This window comes from Nicotiana tomentosiformis, chromosome 2 (genome assembly GCF_000390325.3).
Source record: "Nicotiana tomentosiformis chromosome 2, ASM39032v3, whole genome shotgun sequence".
Classification (NCBI taxonomy): Eukaryota; Viridiplantae; Streptophyta; class Magnoliopsida; order Solanales; family Solanaceae; genus Nicotiana; species Nicotiana tomentosiformis.
This window is the reverse complement of record NC_090813.1, coordinates 193363329-193380929: the sequence shown is the minus strand read 5'-3', so window position 1 is coordinate 193380929 and position 17601 is coordinate 193363329. Positions and strand designations below refer to the sequence as shown.

The 17601-nt window shown below is 39.2% G+C and overlaps 2 long non-coding RNA genes across 2 annotated transcripts in view; both read left to right on the top strand.

Annotated features, from left to right (window-relative positions):
* Positions 1-1341: 1341 nt before the first annotated feature.
* Positions 1342-17601, top strand: part of LOC108946156 (uncharacterized) — a 29173-nt gene continuing 12913 nt past the window's right edge. Inside the window, exon 1 of the long non-coding RNA XR_011414476.1 lies at positions 1342-1372. This is a non-coding gene — a long non-coding RNA (uncharacterized lncRNA). The remainder of the gene's footprint in view (positions 1373-17601) is intronic.
* On the top strand, positions 14519-15294 carry LOC108948142 (uncharacterized). The gene is made up of 3 exons (XR_001972799.3): positions 14519-14549; positions 14952-14964; positions 15192-15294. It is a non-coding gene; the product is annotated as an uncharacterized lncRNA (long non-coding RNA).

Here is a 17601-nt window from a genome sequence, read left to right as displayed (position 1 = left end):
TGAATTTACATATTTTTCGGATAAAAATCCGAAATTTATTAAAATATTCGACAGTGGGACCCACGTCTCAAATCCCGGAAAAACTCACGAAATCCGAACACTCGTTCCGATACGAGTTCAACTATACAAAATTTGTCCAATTCCGATATCAAATGGACCTTCAAATCTAAATTTTTCGTTTTTGGAAAGTTTTACAAAAATTCCAATTTCTTCCATCCAAATCCGAAATAAATGATGAATATAGACATGGATTTGTAAAATATAATCACTTTTGGTTAAAGAACACTTACCCAATTCAAAGTCGTGAAAATTTCCCTTGAAATCGCCCAAATTCGAGACTTGAAACTCAAAAATGAGTAAAAATGGCGACTTCCGAATTTATGGGCTCTGCCCAGTCGTTTTCGGATCTGCGGACAAAAGTTCCGCATTTGCGGACTCACATTTGCGAGACAAAGCTCGCATTTGCGATGCCAGTCTGCCAGGTGAAGTTCCGCATCTGCGGACACTCCTGTCGCACCTGCGACATCCGCTTCTGCGCAAAAGGGCCGCACCTGCGAAGACCCCAAGCCAGCCCAGTCCCGCATCTGTGATGGAAGGCTCACTTCTACGAGCTCGCACCTGCGATCAAAAATCCGCTGGTGCGATTACACCAGAACCCAAAATTTTAGATTTTGCCTAAGTCCAATTCTTGTTCCGATTTCGATTCGAATCACACTCGGGGTACTCGGGACCCCGTCCGAATATACCAACAAGTCCCGTAACATAATACGGACTGACTCGGGGTCTAAAATCACGTCAAACAACACTAAAATTACAATTCACACCCCGATTCGAACTTTGAGTTTTAAACTTTTAATTTGCAAATCTCGTGCCAAAACATATTAAATGAATCGGGAATGACTTCAAATTTGGCACGCAAGTCATAAATGACATAACGGAGCTGTTCAAATTTCCAGAATCGGATTCCGGCTCCGATATCAAAAAGTCAACCCTGTGGTCAAACTTGAAATCTTTAGCATTTAAATTGCTAGTTCCGTTAAATGGTCATAACTTGAGCTAGTGACCTCCAAATTAAATTCCGGGCATACGCCCAAGTCCCAAATCACAATACAGAGCTACCGAATCTGTCAAAATACTGATCCGGGTCCGTTTGCTCAAAATATTGACCAAAGTCAACTCAGTTGACTTTAAGGCTCTATTTCACATTTTAATCCATTTTTCACATGAAACTTTCCGAAAAATTGTACGGACTGTGCACATAAGTCGAGGAATGATAAATGGTACTTTTCGAGGTCTTAGAACACATAATTACTTATTAAATTTAAAGATGACATTTTGGGTCATCACTCGTCCTACTCCCTTTGCTGAGCAGGTAACTATTCACTCCTTAATGCCATTCACTACAAGAAAACTGGCAAATTTCGTCCAAGGCATTCCGATCGACTTTCGGTCGGAAAGAAATACCGACCGAAATCAATCTGAAACAAAGTAAAATGGTCAAAAAAATCAAATAAAAAATTATAAATAAGAATACCGATCAATATCGGTCGGTTTATATGGTCCCACAAAAAAATAATTAATTTTCTTACCGCCTTCGGTTGGAAAATGGTCAATCTTTGACCAAAGACTGTTCAGACTTGCATACTATCTACAAAAACAATAATTAATTAAAAGAAATATAGAATACCGACCGATGTCGGTCGGAAATTTTAATTTAATTTTTTCCCGCCCTACGTCAATTATTATTTTTGATAATAAATAATTATTTATCATATAATTATAAATTTTCCGACCGATATCGGTCGAAAATACTAAATTGTATATGTATATATATATTTATTTATATACATATACACATAAATACATACGCGCACGCACTCATGCACAGTACACACACACACACACATATATATTCTCAAATTATGTGATTTGACCGACTATATGTTGTTATTGCTACAACTTATGCTTTAATATAACACTACATCTTATAACACTATACATTTTATTTTAAAATAAGTTATCGGTCGGTATTAATGGTCAAACACTTACACACACACACACACACACACACACACACACACACATATATATATATATATATATATATATATATATATATATATATATATATATATATATGTGTGTGTGTGTGTGTGTGTGTGTGTGTGTGTGTGAAGACCCAAAATGTCATATTTAAATTTAATAATTAATTATGTATTCTAATACCTCAAAAAGTACTATTTATCATTCCTCGACTTGCGAGCGCAATCCGTAAAATTTATGGAAAGTTTTTATGTGAAAAATGGATTAAAATGTGGGTTAGAGCTTTAAAACTCAATTGAGTTGACTTTGGTCAACATTTTGAGTAAACGGACTCGGATCAGTATTTTGACAGTTCCGGTAGGTCCGTATAGTGATTTGGGACTTGGGCGTATGCCCGGAATCAAATTTCGAGGTCCCTAGCCCGAGATATGGAATTTTGAAGAAAAATTAAAATGTTTAAGTTTGAATAGTGACCAGATGCCTAATTATGTGAAAACGACCCCGGAATAGAATTTTGATGATTCCAACAGCTCCGTATGGTGATTTTGGACTTAGGAGTGTGTTCGGAATTTTATTTGGAAGTTCGTAGTTAAATTAGGCTTGAAATGGCTAAAAACAAGAATTTAAGTTTGGAAGTTTGACCGATGAGTTGACTTTTGATACCGGAGTCGGAATCCAGTTCCGAAAATTTTCATAGCTCCGTTATGTCATTTATGACTTGTGTGTAAAATTTGAGGTCAATCGGAGTTGATTTAATATGTTCCGACATCGAATGTAGAAGTTGAAAACTATTAGTTTCATTAAGCTTGAATTGGGGTATGATTCATGGTTTTAGCATTTGTTTGATGTGATTTAGAGGTTCGACTAAGTTTTTATGATGTTTTAGGACTTGTTGGTATATTTGGTTGAGGTCCCGAGGGCCTCGGATGAGTTTCGGATGGTTAACGGATCAAAAATTGGACTTAAAAGCTGCTGCAGTGTTGTTTCCTCTTCTGTTGGATATTCTGTGTTGATATCTTGCCCAGGTATCGAGCCCAGGGTTGACGAGGCTCAGGCTCGAGCTTGAGATCGAAGCCACGACCGAAGGTCCAGCTCGAGGCCATGATCGAAGGTAAGGCTCGTGGGCTAGGATCGAGACCCATGCTCGATGCCCTGATCGAAGGCCCATGCTCGATGCCCTGATCGAAGGCCCAACCTCGATGTCCTGATCAAAGGCCCAACCTCGATGCCCTGATCGAGGCCATGACCGAGGTCCAGGCTCGAGCCTGTGATCGGAGCCGCGATCGAGGCCCAGTTCGAGGACCAGTTCCGAAGGCTGCTGGGCAGTTTTATAAAAAGAGGGCATTCATCCCATTGGAAAAGAGGACCAGTTCCGAAGGCTGATAGATTTTGAAGGAAAAGACATTGGGGTAAGTGATTCTAACTTGGATTTGGTCTATAAACATAAATATATCATTGTTTTCACAATTTAATTAGTGTTTTGAGATTGAAATTTGGAAAAGTTTAGAAATCTCATAGAAAACAAAATTTTGAGATTTCGGTATCGATACAGAGTCGGATTTGAAAGAAACTGGTATGGTTGGACTCGTAGTTGAATGGGTTGTTAGATTTCATAACTTTCGCCGGATTCTGAGATGTGGGCCCCGCGGGCGAATTTTTAATTAATTTCGGGATCTTTTCTTTAAAATGTAGTATTTTCTTATAGAATTGATTCCTATAATATTTAGTGATTGTATCGAATTATTTTGGCTAGATTCGAGCCAGACGGAGTTGGATAATCATGGAAAAGGCCTTATAGTGGATTAAATTGGAGCAAGACGAGGTAAGTCTCTTGTCTAATCTTGTGAGGGGGAAATTACCTCATAGGTGATTAAAACTACATAATTGTTGCTGATTGTGGGGGGGCTACGTACGCATGAGGTGATGAGAGTCCGTGCGTAGCTTCTATTAATGCTAAAGTCTGGGTAGTTTAGGACTCAAAGCATGCCTTACTTGTGTAAATTGTATTCTTTGATTTATTTATATTAATTGATATCTATATGAATATATTGTGAATTGTTAGATAAAGATATTAAAGGATGAAAATCTCATAGGCTTGATTTTCTGTTTAAATCAATTAATTATTAAAAGAAATTGTTCTCCTCCTGAATTTACCTTATAATAAATATACTCTCCTTCCGGAGGCACATAAGAAAATGTCCTCCTTTCTTGTGGAGCGGACCGAACGCCTTGGCAGGATAGATGCATCTATGGATCGCGCCGCACGTCCCTCGGCAGTGTACACGATACTCTGGATCAGGCCGTACGTCCTCGGCAGAAATCGTGCTTAATAATAATAATTACACGATACTTTAATAATTTATTTCAGCTTGTGAAGCTAATTAATAAATTGAAAAATCCTTGGAATTTAATGAATTATTATTCTTGCTTGTTAAGGAATTAATTGTTACTCCTGTAAATGAGGTTTAATTGATTGATTGGAAATTATTTGAATTGAAGGAATTTAATTAATATATTGAGAATTGTTACATTTGAAGGAATTTGATTATTTCTGCTGATTAAATAAATTATTGTAAATTCTGTAAATCATGCTGATTTAAATATCCTAGTTTTATTTCAGTTATTATTATTGACCCATAGGGAGTGTCAAAGTCGGCCATCTCGTCTCTACCACTTCGAGATTAGGCTTGATACTTACTGGGTACACGTTGTTTACGTACTCATACTACACTTGCTGCACTTTTTGTGTAGGATCTGAGACAGGTACTAGTGGAGGACCTATTATCACATACCCACGTCATCCCGAGGCATAGTGGTGAGCTTCCTTTCTGAGCCGTTCTGCAGCTACTAGTGTCTCTTCTTATATTTATATTCTGTCTATTTCATTTCAGACAGTATTTGGAGTTTTGTATAATCTACTAGATGCTCATGCACTTGTGACACCGGGTCTTGGCACACACACATTGGTAGAAGTTGGTATTTTATTATTTTCTTGGAATAAAAGTTTAACCAATGTACGTTTGACTTATTAGTTGGCTTGCCTAGCTGTAGTGTTGGTTGCCATCATGACCTATAGGTGAAATTGGGTCGTGACAACATGGTATCAGATCACTTGGTTCACATAGGTCTCACAAGTTATGAGCAGACCTAATAGAGTCTTGCGGATCGGTACGGAGACGTCTGTACTTATCTTCGAGAGGCTATATGGTGTTAGGAAACTACCTTTCTTCATATTCCATTGTGCAATTGATGTAGTACTAAATATCCTTCTCTTATTCTCTCAAAGATGGTGAGAACACGCTCTAATAAGATTCCAGACCTGGGAAGAGCTACTCCCCTAGTTGCTAGAGGCCGAGGCAGAGGCCGAAGGAGGGCTCCAGGCCGTGGTAGAGGGCGAGGACGTCCTAGGACTGTTCCAGTTATGCCGCCAGTGAATCTAGCAGAGAATCCCATTATTGAGGAGCAGGGTGAGGTGCCTGTGGCAGAGCCAGCTCCGGTGGACTTCACATCTGCACCGAGATTTCAGGATGTCATGGGTCGTATGCTGCGATTCATGGACAATATGACTCAGGCCGGTTTATTTCTGGAAGACCCAGCCACATCTCAGGCGGGCGGGGGAGCACAGACCCCTACCACGTAGGCTCATGGACAGGCAGCTGTTGTATATCAGACCCACGGTGAACTACCCGTGGGTGGAGTCCAGCCAGTGGCAGCAGCTACACCTGAGCCCAGGCCAGCTGTAGCCGCCAATCCTCAGAAACTATTGGACAAATGGACTAGACTACATCCTCCTGTCTTTGGGGGTGAGCGACATGAGGATCCACAGGATTTCATTAATCGTTGCAAGGATAGACTGTACAACATGAGGATATTGGAATCCCATGGGGTTGATTTCGCTACTTTTCAGCTAGAGGGTAGAGCCCGTAGATGGTGGCAGTCTTATGCTCTTGGCAGACCAGCAGATTCTCCTCTCATGACTTGGGACAGGTTCACCCGTATCTTCTTGGACAGGTATATTCCACCCTCCAGAGGGAAGAGTTGCGGTTTCAGTTTGAGCAGCTCCAACAGGGTCAGATGTCAGTGACTGATTATGAAGCGAGGTTTTCTGAATTATCTCGCCATGCACTAATGATACTCCCTACTGAGGCGGAGAGAGTGCGAAGGTTTGTAGCCGGTTTACATACTGGTATTCAGGCCACTATGGCTCGAGAGGTTGAGACGGGTACTTCTTATGAGTGAGTTGTGGAGATAGCCCAGAGGATTGAGGGTGTACGTCAGCGGAGCCGAGAGCAGATTATGAGAGATAAGCGATTCAGGTACTCTGAAGAGTTCAGAGGTGCTCCGTCCGGGGGCAGAGGTCAGTTCGTGAGGGGACAGTCCAACAGACCTCCATATCCAGCACCACCACCTCCTCGAGGTGCTCCAATACGACCTTATTTCAGTGCTATACCAGAGAGTTCTTATCGTCCACCAGCTATTCAGGGTTCTTTCCATGGGTATTCAGGTCCCCAGGGCCAGACACTTAGTCAGCAGCCCATCGCACCGAAGAGTTGTTATGAGTGTGGGGATCCCAGTCACATGCGGAGGTTTTGCCCCAGGCTTTGAGGTAAACCAGTACAGCAGGGTCAGCAGCGTATGCTTACCGGACCAGTTGCTCCACCAGTAGTCCGACCATCGAGAGGCGGAGGACAGGTGGGTAGGGGCCGTCCTAGGGGTGGAGGTCAGCCAGGCGGAGGCCAGCCAGTTGGCGCTCCAGCTCGATTCTATGCTTATCCGGTTAGACCAGATGCAGAGGCCTCAGATACCATGATTACAGGTATTATTTCTGTTTGTGGCAAAGATGCCTCAGTATTATTTGATCCAGGATCTACGTATTCATGTGTGTCATCTCTATTTGCTCCATTCCTGGGTATTTCTCGTGAGTCCTTGAGTACTCCTGTTTATGTGTCCACTCCTGTGGGTGATTCTATTGTTGTGAACCGGATCTACCGGTCCTGCAGTTACAAAACTAGAGCAAATCTCCTATTGCTTGAGATGACCGATTTTGAAATTATTCTGGGCATGGACTGGTTGTCTCCATATCATGCTATTCTAGATTGTCATGCCAAGACTGTTACCTTGGCTATTCCAGCATTGCCTAAGCTGGAGTGGAAGGGTTCACCTGTTAGTTCATTTAATCGAGTTATTTCTTTTATAAAGGCTCAACACATGGTTGAGAAGGGTTGTTTGGCTTATCTAGCCTATGTTCGGGATACTACTGCAGAGACTCCGGCTATTGATTCAGTGCCTGTAGTTTGGGAGTTCCCCGATGTATTTCCGTCAGATCTTCTAGGTATGCCACCTGATCGTGATATTGATTTCTGTATTGACTTGGCTTCAGATACCCAGCCTATATCTATCCCACCGTATCGCATGGCTCTGAAAGAATTGAAAGAACAACTTGAAGAGTTACTAGCCAAAGGGTTTGTTAGACCGAGTGTATCGCCTTGGGATGCACCGGTATTATTTATGAAAAAGAAGGATGGAACAATGCGGATGTGTATTGATTATCGCCAATTGAACAAAGTCACTATTAAGAACAAGTACCCGTTGCCGCGTATTGATGATCTATTTGACCAGTTGCAGGGTGCTAGGATATTCTCTCAGATCGACTTGAGGTCAGGGTACCATCAGTTGAAGATTCGGGATTCGGATTTTCCGAAGACTGCTTTTCGGACTAGATATGGTCATTATGAGTTTCTGGTGATGTTTTTCGGTTTAACTAATGCCCCGGCAGCGTTTATGGATCTGATGAACATGGTATTCATGCCATATATTGATTCGTTTGTCATTTTCTTCATTGATGACATATTAATCTATTCGCGCAGTAAGGAGGAACATGAGCAGCATATGAGAGTAGTGCTTCAGACATTGCGGGAACAAAAGCTATATGCTAAGTTCTCTAAATGTGAGTTTTGGCTAGAGTCTGTTGCATTTTTGGGACATATTGTATCGGGCGAAGGTATTAAAGTTGATCCTAAAAAGATTGAGGCAGTTCAGAATTAGTATCGTCCCACTTCGGCGACTGAGATTAGGAGTTTTCTGGGTTTAGCAGGTTATTATTGTCGGTTCGTGGAAGGTTTTTCATCTATTGCAGCACCTTTGACCAAATTAACCCAGAAGGGTGCTCCATTCCGATGGTCCGATGATTGTGAGGTGAGCTTTCAGAAGCTCAAGACATCATTAACTACAGCACCGGTGTTAGTGTTGCTTTCCGATTCGGGGATGTATATAGTGTATTGCGACGCTTCGCGCGTTGGCTTGGGTTGTGTATTGATGCAGGAAGGGCAAGTTATTGTATATGCTTCACGTCAGCTGAAGCCCCATGAAAAGAATTATCTGGTACATAATTTGGAGTTAGCTGCGATTGTTCACGCTCTTAAGATTTGGAGGCATTATCTTTATGGGGTGTCTTGTGAAGTTTACACTGATCATCGCAGTTTGCAACATTTGTTCAAACAGAGGGACCTAAATTTGAGACAGCGCAGATGACTGGAGTTACTAAAAGATTATGATATTACTATCCTGTATCATCCGGGCAAAGCAAATATGGTTGCAGATGCCTTGAGCAGAAAGGCGGAGAGTATGGGTAGTTTGGCTTTCATTTCAGCAGAGGAAAGGCCATTAGCCTTAGATATTCATTCCTTAGCTAACAGACTTGTGAGGCTGGATATTTCAGAGCCCAGCCGAGTTCTTGCATGTGTTGTGGCCCAATCTTCACTATTTGACCAGATCAAGGCTCGCCAGTATGATGACCCACACCTGGTGGTTCTTCGTGAAACGGTACTACGAGGTGGTGCCAAGGAAGTCACTATTGGTGCAGATGGTGTTCTACGACTCCAGAATTGTCTGTGTGTTCCTAATGTGGATGAACTGAGGAAAGAGATCCTGGAAGAGGCACACAATTCTCGATATTCTATTCATCCAGGTGCTACGAAGATGTATCGTGACTTGAGGCAGCATTATTGGTGGCGACAAATGAAAAAGGACATAGTTGAGTATGTAACTCGGTGTCTAAATTGCCAGCAAGTTAAATATGAGCACCAGAGGCCAGGTGGCCTACTTCAGCAGATGACCATACCAGAGTGGAAATGGGAATGAATTACTATGGATTTTGTAGTTGGGTTGCCGCGGACCCTGAGGAAGTTTGATGCAGTTTGGGTGATTGTTGACAGGTTGACTAAGTCGGCACATTTTATTCCTGTTGTGACTACGTATACTTCAGAGAGGTTGGCCCAGATTTATATTTAGGAGATAGTTCAGTTGCACGATGTGCCAATTTCCATCATATCAGATAGAGGCCCTCAGTTTACTTCACATTTCTGGAGAGCAGTACAGAGTGAGTTGGGGACCCGTGTAGAGCTCAGCACAGCCTTTCATCCATAGACCGATGGACAGTCAGAGAGGACAATTTAGATTTTGGAGGATATGATCAGGGCATGTGTGATCGACTTTGGAGGTCAGTGGGATCGTTTCCTGCCTTTGGCCGAGTTTGCTTATAATAACAGTTACCAATCCAGCATCGAGATGGCTCCATTTGAGGCTTTATATGGTCGACGATGTCATTCACCTATCGGATGGTTTGAGCCAGGTGAGGCTAAGTTATATGGTACTGATTTGGTAAGGGATGCCTTAGAAAAGGTAAAGCTGATTCAGGAACGACTTCGTACAGCACAGTCCAGGCAGAAAAGTTACGCGGATCAGAAAGCACGTGATATATCATTTATGGTAGGTGAAAAAGTTCTTTTGAAGGTTTCGCCGATGAAGGGAATTATGAGATTCGGGAAGAAGGGCAAGTTGAGCCCAAGGTTTATAGGCCTATTTGAGGTGTTGAAACGAGTTGGGGAGGTTGCTTATGAGCTTGCATTGCCTCCCAGCCTATCGGGAGTTCATCCGGTTTTCCATGTATCTATGCTCCAGAAGTATCATGCTGACCTATCACATGTGTTAGACTTCAACACAGTTCAGCTAGATAATAGTTTGGGTTATGAAGAGGAGCCAATTGCCATTGTTGATAAACAGGTTCGCCAGTTGAGGTCCAAGAGGGTTTCTGTAGTAAAAGTCCAGTGGAGGGGCCAACCAGTCGAGGAAGTGACTTGGGAGGCCGAGGAAAACATGTGGAGCAGATATCCAGACTTATTCAGCACTTCAGGTATAATTCTAAACCCGTTCGAGGACGAACGTTTGTTTAAGAGGTGGAGAATGTGATGACTCAAAATGTCATCTTTAAATTTAATAATTAATTATGTGTTCTAAGACCTCAAAAGTACTATTTATCATTCCTCGACTTGCGTGCGCAATCCGTAAAATTTTATGGAAAGTTTTTATGTGAAAAATAAATTAAAATGTGGATTAGAGCTTTAAAACTCAATTAAGTTGACTTTGGTCAACATTTTGAGCAAACAGACTCGGATCAGTGTTTTGACAGTTCTGGTAGGTCCATATCGTGATTTGGGACTTGGGCGTATGCCCGGAATCAAATTCCGAGGTCCCTAGCCCGAGATATGGAATTTTGAATAAAAATTAAAATGTTTAAGTTCGAATAGTGACCGGATGCCTAATTATGTAAAAACGACCCCGGAATAGAATTTTGATGATTCCAACAGCTCCGTATGGTGATTTTGGACTTAGGAGCGTGTTTGGAATTTTATTTGGAAGTCCGTAGTTAAATTAGGCTTGAAATGGCTAAAAACAAGAATTTAAGTTTGGAAGTTTGACCGATGAGTTGACCTTTTGATACCGGAGTCGGAATCCAGTTCCGAAAATTTTCATAGCTCCGTTATGTCATTTATGACTTGTGTGTAAAATTTGAGGTCAATCGCAGTTGATTTGATAGTTTCCGACATCGAATGTAGAAGTTGAAAACTCTTAATTTCATTAACCTTGAATTGGGGTATGATTCATGGTTTTAGCAATTGTTTGATGTGATTTAGAGGTTCGACTAAGTTCGTATGATATTTTAGGACTTGTTGGTATATTTGGTTGAGGTCCCGAGGGCCTCGGGTGAGTTTCGGATGGTTAACGGATAAAAAAATTGAACTTAAAAGCTGCTGCAGTGTTGTTTCCTCTTCTGTTGGATATTCTGTGTTGATATCTTGCCCAGGTATCGAGCCCAGGGTTGACGAGGCTCAGGCTCGAGCTTGAGATCGAAGCCACGATCGAAGGTCCAGCTCGAGGCCATGATCGAAGGTAAGGCTCGAGGGCTAGGATCGAGACCCATGCTCGATGCCCTGATCGAAGGCCCAACCTCGATGTCCTGATCGAAGGCCCAACCTCGATGCCCTGATCGAAGGCCCAACCTCGATGCCCTGATCGAAGGCCATGACCGAGGTCCAGGCTCGAGCCTGTGATCGGAGCCGCGATCGAGGACCAGTTCCGAAGGCTGCTGGGCAGTTTTATAAAAAGAGGGCATTCGTCCCATTCGCCATTTTTAACAAATTGGAGCTTGAGCAGAGGCGATTTTTGATAGATTTTCAAGGAAAAGACATTGGAGTAAGTGATACTAACTTGGATTTGGTCTATAAACATAAATATATCATTGTTTTCACAATTTAATTAGTGTTTTGAGATTGAAATTTGGAAAAGTTTAGAAATCTCATAGAAAATGAAATTTTGAGATTTCAGTATCGATACAGAGTCAGATTTGAGTGAAACTGGTATGGTTGGACTCGTAATGGAATGGGTTGTCAGATTTCATAACTTTCGCCAGATTCCGAGATGTGGTCCCCGCGGGCGAATTTTTAATTAATTTCAGGATCTTTTCTTAAAAATATAGTATTTTCTTATAGAATTAATTCCTATAATATTTAGTGATTGTATCGAATTATTTTGGCTAGATTAGAGCCAGACGGAGTTGGATAATCGTGGAAAAGGCCTTATAGTGGATTAAATTGGAGCAAGACGAGGTAAGTCTCTTGTCTAATCTTGTGAGGGGGAAATTACCTCATAGATGATTAAAATTAAATAATTGTTGCTAATTGTGGGGGGCTACGTACGCACGAGGTGACGAGAGTCCGTGCGTAGCTACTATTAATGCTAAAGTCCGGATAGTTTAGGACTCAAAGCATGCCTTACTTGTGTAAATTGTATTCTTTGATTTATTTATATTAATTGATATCTATATGAATATATTGTGAATTGTTAGATAAAGATATTAAAGGATGGAAATCTCATAGGCTTGATTTTCTATTTAAATCAATTAATTGTTAAAAGAAATTATTCTCCTCCCGAATTTACCTTATAATAAATATACTCTCCTTCCGGAGGCACATAAGAAAATGTCTTCCTTTCTTGTGGAGCGGGCCGAACGCCTCGGCAGGATAGATGCATCTATAGATCGCGCTGCACGTCCCTCGGCAGTGTACACGACACTCTGGATCAGGCCGTACGTCCTCGACAGAAATCGTGCTTAATAATAATAATTATACGATACTTTAATAATTTATTTCAGCTTGTGAAGCTAATTAATAAATTAAAAAATCCTTGGAATTTAATGAATTATTATTCTTGCTTGTTAAGGAATTAATTGTTACTCCTGTAAATGAGGTTTAATTGATAAATTATAAATTATTTGAATTGAAGGAATTTAATTAATATATTGAGAATTGTTACATTTGAAAGAATTTGATTATTTCTGCTGATTAAATAAATTATTGTAAATTCTGTAAATCATGCTGATTTAAATATCCTAATTTTATTTCAGTTATTATTATTGACCCATAGTGAGTGTCAAAGTCGACCATCTCGTCTCTACCACTTCGAGATTAGGCTTGATACTTACTGGGTATACGTTGTTTACATACTCATACTATACTTGCTGCACTTTTTGTGCAGGATCTGAGACAGGTACTAGTGGAGGACCTATCATCACATACCCACGTCATCCCGAGGCATAGTGGTGAGCTGCCTTTCTGAGCCGTTCTGCAGCTATCAGTGTCTCTTCTTATATTTATATTCTGTCTATTTCATTTCAGACAGTATTTGGAGTTTTGTATAATCTACTAGATGCTCATGCATTTGTGACACCGGGTCTTGGCACACACACATTGGTAGAAGTTGATATTTTTTTATTTTCTTGGAATAAAAGTTTAACCAATGTACGTTTGACTTATTAGTTGGCTTTGCCTAGCTGTAGTGTTGGGCGCCATCACGACCTATAGGTGAAATTGGGTCGTGACAACATACGTGTGTGGTGTGCGTGCATGTGTGTGTGTATTTAAACAAGATATATGTGTGTATGTATGTATGTATATATATATATATATATATATACATACATATGTATATATTGTTGCTACAACTTAAGTTTTAATATAGCACCACAACTTATAGCACTAAATATTTAATTATTTTTTAATAAGTTACATATATAAATCGGTCTGTATTAGTGGTCAAAATGGTCAAACACTTATAGATTATTGTTACTCACAATCTACGTATATCTAACATCCTAATTTGAATGTATATTTATATACATACACACACACACACACACACACATATCAGTTAAGCAAATCACATTTTGTTTTCATTGGTATACCGAAATCGGTCGGTATTATTGGTCAAACACACACACACACACACACACACACACACACACACACACACACACACACACATATATATATATATATATACACAATAACATATACTCGGCCAGATCACATGATTGATATATATATATATATATATATATATATATATATATATATATATATATGTATGTATATATATGTATATATATTCCCAAATCAAATTCAATTATAATTTAAAATAAGTTACCGACCGAAATCGGTCGGTATTATTGGTCAAAATGGTCAAACACACACACACACACACACACACACACATATATATATATATATATATATATATATATATATATATATATATATATATATATATATATCACATTTTATTTTTAAATAATTTATATATATATATGTGTGTGTGTGTGTGTATAGTGTCCATATAAAAGTAATTTAAAATACACACACGAATTTCGGTTGGATTTATATAATATATAAGTTAAATATTAAATATTATAAATTGACAAAAACCGACCGATTTCGGTTGAATTTATAATTAAATTAATTATAAAAATAATTTAAAAATCAATTACTGACCGATTTCGGTTAGTTATGTGTAGTTAAACATTCAAGATTAACTTAATGATACCGATCAAATTTTTCGAGCGACTTCGCTCGAAAATATTAAGGGCACAGAGCACGGGTTTCTTCCCCAATTTTCTCTTTACTCTTTCTCTCACTCTTTCTTCCACATCCGAAAATCCTTCCCAAATCCCACCCAAATCACCTCACCACTCCCTTCTTACCGAAAAATCAAAACCCCCCACTTCGTCTCTCCCACGCCACTACTTCTTCTTCGCCACCACTGCTCCTCCGCCATTGTCGCGCCACCCACTGCTGCGCCACTCCCAAAATCATACTCCTCTCCTCTCTTTGAAGGTTAGTTATCCATATTTGTTAATTTTAGTTATATAAATTCTTTCAATTGTTTAAAACTAGGGTTTATAATTTGGATTTTTGGGATTTTGTAACTAAAGTTTATTACGTAATTTAATTCTATAAATTAATTCGAATTATGATTAATATAACATGTAATGTATTTGTTTTTTATGTAGATGGAATATCATAGTTGGACTTTTAGGGCATATTAAATTATAATTTAGGGTTTATTAATTATGATTAATAGTAAGTGAGTTAGTCAAATTGAATGGCTTAACTAATTTAATATTCTAGTGTTTGACTATGTTGTACTTTTAACTAAAGTTTATTATGTAACTTAATTCTATAAATTAATTCGAATTCTGATTAATATAACATGTAATGTATTTATTTTTTATGTAGATGGAATATCGTAGTTGGACTTTTAGGGCACATTAAATTATGATTTAGGATTTATTAATTATGATTAATAGTAACTGAGTTAGTCTAATTGAATGGCTTAACTAATTCAATATTCTAGTATTTGACTATGTTGTATTTTGTAACTAAAGTTTATTATGTAACTTAATTCTATAAATTAATTTGAATTCTGATTAATATAAATATAATTTATTTATTCTTTATGTAAATGGAATATCGTAGTTAGATGTGTAATAGAAATTATCCTAATCGTCAGTTTTTTAGGGAGGAATTTATAGAAGGGTTTAAGGAATTTATTAGGCATGCAATGTCACTTGAACCGTTTCAAATCGGAGGGATGATTAGGTGTACTTGTGTGAAGTGCAAGTGTTTGTATTTTTTTGGATCAGAGGATGTTAAGACTCATCTTTATAAAAAGGGATTTATGGATAATTATTTTGTATGGACTAGTCATGGAGAGGTTGATGGTAGTGATGATGTATTTCATAGCATAATTGTTGGTGAAAGTAGTAGGTCGGTGGGGAATACCGTTCAACATCCTAGATACCATGAAATGGTTGCGGATGCTTTTGGGATGCACTTCGAGTTTGAACCCCATGAAAGTGTTGAACAAGCTCCTAACGAAGAGGCAAAATATTTTTATGAACAGTTAGAAGCCGCTAGTCGTCCAATAAGTCAAGGGAGTATGCACTCTCAGTTGTCTGTTGCAGTTAGATTATTAGGTATCAAATCAGATACCAATATTTCTCAAGCGGGAATGAATTTTTCATTGGTCTTATGAGTGAACTAGTTGACCCAACTTTCAACATACCTGAAGATTTCTATAAGGCTAAAAGATTGGTTTCTAAGTTAGGACTCTCGTCTATGAGAATCGATTGTTGTGAAGATGGTTGCATGTTGTATTATAAGGGTGATGCAGATTTAGAAAGTTATAAATTTTGTGAAAACCCTCATTTTAAGCGGGTTTCCAGTGGGAAGAAGGTTGTTGTGAAGTCGATGCATTACTTACCTCTTATTCCTAGATTAAAGAGGTTGTACGTATCGATGAGTTCTGTTTCTCATATGAGATGGCACTATGAAAATAGAAGGTTGCCGGGTGTTATGTGTCATCCTTCAGACGGGGAAGCTTGGAAGCATTTTGATAGGACATATCCGGATTATGCTAGTGAACTGAGGAATGTTCGGTTGGGTTTGTGTGCTTATGGTTTCACGCCATTTTCTATTTCTGCAATACCATATTCATGCTGGTCGGGCTTTATTATGCCGTATAATCTTCCGCCTAAAATGTGTATGACTAGTCCATATATTTTCTTAAATTGTGTTATTGCCGGTCCCCACAATCCAAAGAGTTTGATTGATGTATATTTGCAACCTCTGGTTGATCGATGAGCTAAAACAATTATGGTATGATGGAGTTGAGACATATGACATATCAACTAAGCAAAATTTCAACTTGCGTGATAAGTTAATATGGACCATTAATGATTTTCCTGTGTCCATCTAGATTTCAGCCAGGCGGATAGCAGCAGTGGTCTGGATCGCAACAGGGGTCAAGATCGCTGCAGGGGTGTGGATCGCAACCATCTTTATCAGCGACCCTGTCTCCCTCTCCATAGAGTTCGCCTCCTAGCATTTCTAAACTTCGCCTTCGGGATAGTAGCGCTGAGCCAGATGCATCCGCTTCTACGCACACTTCAGATTCATCGGAGGAAGATGATCCAGAAGAAGTATGGTATGATCGTTATCATAGGATGATCATCAGCCCTGAGGGCAATGGGTAAGATTTATTTATTACTTCTTTGTTTTTGCTGAATTATAATAGCTAGTCTTGTTTATTTAATGTAATTGATATGTTGCAGGTTCATACCTAATCATCGAACTACAAAGATAATCACTGAAGCTCTTGGCCGGTTGTATAATGCACCTTATGTGACTTGGAGTGACTTTCCAACGGAGCTCGTGCAGCAAATTTTCAAACAATTTAAGGTTTTAATACAATTCTTATCTATTTAAGCATTATATTAATAATATTTTCATCTAACGTTAACACATTTCATTTGCAGACTAAGTGTGCTTGGGAGGACCGGCATAATAGTGCCATTCTTGTAAATTTTGAGTTCAAATGCCATAAAAGACTATCTGATTCCTTTTATTGTGCTCGGAAGAAGAGCAAGAAGCCTTCATGGGTTCTACCGCACATATGGGAGGGTCTGCTGAGGTAGTGGGCCACTGAAAAGTTCGATAAGAAGAGTGAACAGGGAAAGAAGGCCTGAGCATATGAGAAGGGTGTCTCCTTGCACTATGTGGGCGCAAGGAGCATGGGGACTGCAAGGAGACTACTGTTAATTCCTTAAAATATTTAATTCTATTTTTATCAAACTATATTTATAGATTTTAATTTAGTTAACATGTTTTATTATATTTGAAGTAAAGAAAAATGGGAGGAAGATGACTCATGATGAGTTTTTCATGGAGACTCATATCCGGAAGAAAAAGCACTGATAGATCCAAGTAGATGGGTAGAGGATCGGGCGGATACTACATATGTAAGTTTCATAACTTGAAATTAATGTTTTTATTATTATATAGTTAGTAATTTTCTATATTCTAAATAAAGGGTCGCTACAAGATT